The sequence below is a fragment of the Apteryx rowi genome, unplaced genomic scaffold (assembly GCF_003343035.1).
Source record: "Apteryx rowi isolate R43461 unplaced genomic scaffold, aptRow1 scaffold_653, whole genome shotgun sequence".
Taxonomy (NCBI): Eukaryota; Metazoa; Chordata; class Aves; order Apterygiformes; family Apterygidae; genus Apteryx; species Apteryx rowi.
Genome location: NW_020450931.1, coordinates 491,083 through 493,821, shown reverse-complemented (window position 1 = coordinate 493,821; position 2,739 = coordinate 491,083). Strand labels below are relative to the sequence as shown.

Genomic DNA, 2,739 nt, shown 5'->3' with positions numbered 1-2,739 from the left:
GCTCAGCACCAGGGCTGCTGGGGTGTGTGGCCGTGGGGCAGCTGTGCGGGAGGCCCCACATCTGGCATTGGTGGTTCAGTGGTAGAATTCTCGCCTGCCACGCGGGAGGCCCGGGTTCGATTCCCGGCCAATGCAGAGCTGGAATTTTTACCACCTTTTCTCTGGAGTGGCTCAGGGATCGCTGCAGGCTCCTGTAAATGGACAGGAGCCCTGAAGGCCTTCCTGAGCCACCTCTGTGCATTTGGGGGCTGCAGCGGTGACCGGAGTCAACCCTAAGGATGTTCCCCCTGCTCCAGAGCAGAGTCTGCCCCAGAGCATCCTGGCATCGCTCCTTCCCTCCTGCCCAGCCCTGCAGCTCCTCTGCAGGCACCCAGGCTCCCAGGGTGACATCGACAGCCAGGCAGAGCCAGAGCTATCCCTCAGTTGGCCAACGGGGCTCCCAGTGGGCTGTGGCGGGGGTGGGTGGCAGGGAGCATCCCTGGTTTGGTGGCACCGAGTGGCACTGGCTCGGTGGCAAGGGACATTACTGATGGGGGGGGCATGATGCCAATGGGAGGGAGCTGGGGACCCTGTCCTATCCAGACACGGGCAGGCACCATGGTGACCCACGTGTGCCGTGCCCACGGTGCCTGCACGGGTGCCACCAGAGCCACGGCACGGTGGCGGGTGCCCTCGGACCCGGCGGCGGGGGGCCTGGGGCCGCCGGCTGCAGAGCTGCTGCCTGACGGCGGCCATGCCGTGTCCCCGCAGACGGACGTGGACGTGGTGGTGGCCGACCTGGTGAAGCAGGTGCACAGCGCCAGCGCCGAGAGCCGGAGGAAGGCCGTGCGCCCCAAGGCGCTGCTGGACAACTGCCTCAAGGTCATGAGGATGCTGTACGGCAGGCGCTGTGAGTGGGCCCGGGGGGGCCGGGGACGCGCCGTCCGGGGGCAGCAGGCGCCTCGGGGGGGCAGGCCCTGCTCGGGGAGGGCATGGGGGGGCGCCAGGGTGGTGACGGGCGCTCCGCTCTGCCCAGGTGGCTGGGACTCCACCTAACGCCGCGGAGGGGGCCTCCCCGGGGACCCCGCTCAGCCTCCGGCGAGGAGGGCGAGGGGGGGGCCACGGCGAAGGACGGAGGGGAGCCGCGAAGGAAAACGTCTCCCGCCGGCGCCGCGCAACCGGCTCGATGCCTCTTGCTTTCCCCGGCCCCGAGGAAGCCGCCGCTCCTCTCCCGCGCCGCGGGGCCGCGGCCACCCGAAGGGCAGCCTTGGGGTGCTCCTCTCCGCGGCTGCCCCGCGGCGGGGAGGGCGCCTTGGCACCCCGCTCCCCGCAGGGCGCTGGGCACCCTGGGCACGAGGGACTTGCTGCAGCTCGGCGGCCTCATCCTGCCCGCGAAGGCAGGTGCGGAGGGGGCGCAGCGGCGCCCTCGGGAAGGTGCGGGACCCTGGCGCCTCGCTGCCCTTCTGCACGGGTGCAGGCTGGAGCGGGAGCACCCAGATGCAGCCTCCCCCCCCCCGGGGAAGGCGGCCCCCGGCCATGTTGGGAGATGCTGCCTCGTCCCGGCTGCAGCGGGTGTGATTTTTATCACCAGTTTCCTGTCGTTTTGTATTTTTCCTCAGCTTTCATTAAAAAAAAAGAATAATTTTCTAGCTCTCCTTGTTGCAGATAAGCTTCTGACTGGGTCACCTAAAGGCTCAAACCTTAACCGAAATAAAAGACAAGCAGACAGAAGCCCAGCTGCCTCGGCTGCCTTTTAATTTGGGGAGTCGTTTTCCTCCCTCGGCTTTTCGGGGGGGGGGGGGGGGGGGGAATATATCTGGTCTGGGGACGGCTTGCTTCCGGTCTAACCGAAGAAAGGAAACATCTGGCTTTTGTTTGCTGTGTTTGGCTGCGGGAGCGCAGCGGCGCGCTGCAGGGGAGAGGGGGCCGGCAGCCGCTCGCCTCCCCCCCTCTGAGCTTAGTTAATTAGATTAATCAGCTTTTATATATCTTTTATATATATACATACATACATATATACATACAAACATATATATATCTCAGCTATTATATACCTTAATTGGGGTATTCCTTGCCCCAGGCTGTTTCCCCTTCGTACAGCGGTGTCAAAGGCACCAGGCGTCCCCTGGGTTCGTGGCTGGTGCTGGGTCATGTGTATATAGAGACCCTCCGGAGCGCACATACCCCCCCCCCCCGCTATGAAACCCCACTTGATAAAGCTGGAAGAGGGGTCTCAGCTGAGTAGCGTCCTCGTTGCATCCGTGCTCGCTTTTCCAAGGGTCTTCCCAGGGGAGCCCAGCTCAGTGCTGCAAAAGACGCCCCAAGCGCGCCGCTCGCCGGCCCCCCCCCCGCGTTTACAGCCCTGCAGCGCTGGGGCCGAACCCTGGCACCTCGGCACCTGCCTGGGGGTGCGCTAACTGCTCGGAGCGCTCCGATGCCGCCTGGCCTAGCGGCAGCCCAGATGCCAGCACGGCCATCGCATGGCTCCGCTTTCTCCCTAACCCCCCCCGTCACGCATCTGCACGGAGCAGCTCCCCCCGGCTCGCGCGGCCAGGCAGAGCCGGCCACAGCTGCTGTCCCCAGGCGGCGGAGAGACGGGACGAGCCGAAACCAGACCTCGCCGCGGGGAAACGGAAATGCAAACTGTTCGCTTTGGAGACCCCAGTGTTGCCTGATCATTGCCGGGGGAGCCGGTGCTGGCGGGGGGCTGAGGAGGGAGGCCGGGAGCTGGAGGCCGACCCCCCCCCCCCCCCCCCCCCC

General features: G+C 66.0%; 1 non-coding gene across 1 annotated transcript; it reads left to right on the top strand.

Moving 5' to 3' along the window:
* The first annotated feature begins 64 nt into the window (after positions 1–64).
* TRNAG-GCC lies at positions 65–135 on the top strand. Its single transcript has one exon. It is a non-coding gene; the product is annotated as a tRNA-Gly (tRNA).
* The last annotated feature ends 2,604 nt before the right edge of the window (positions 136–2,739 follow it).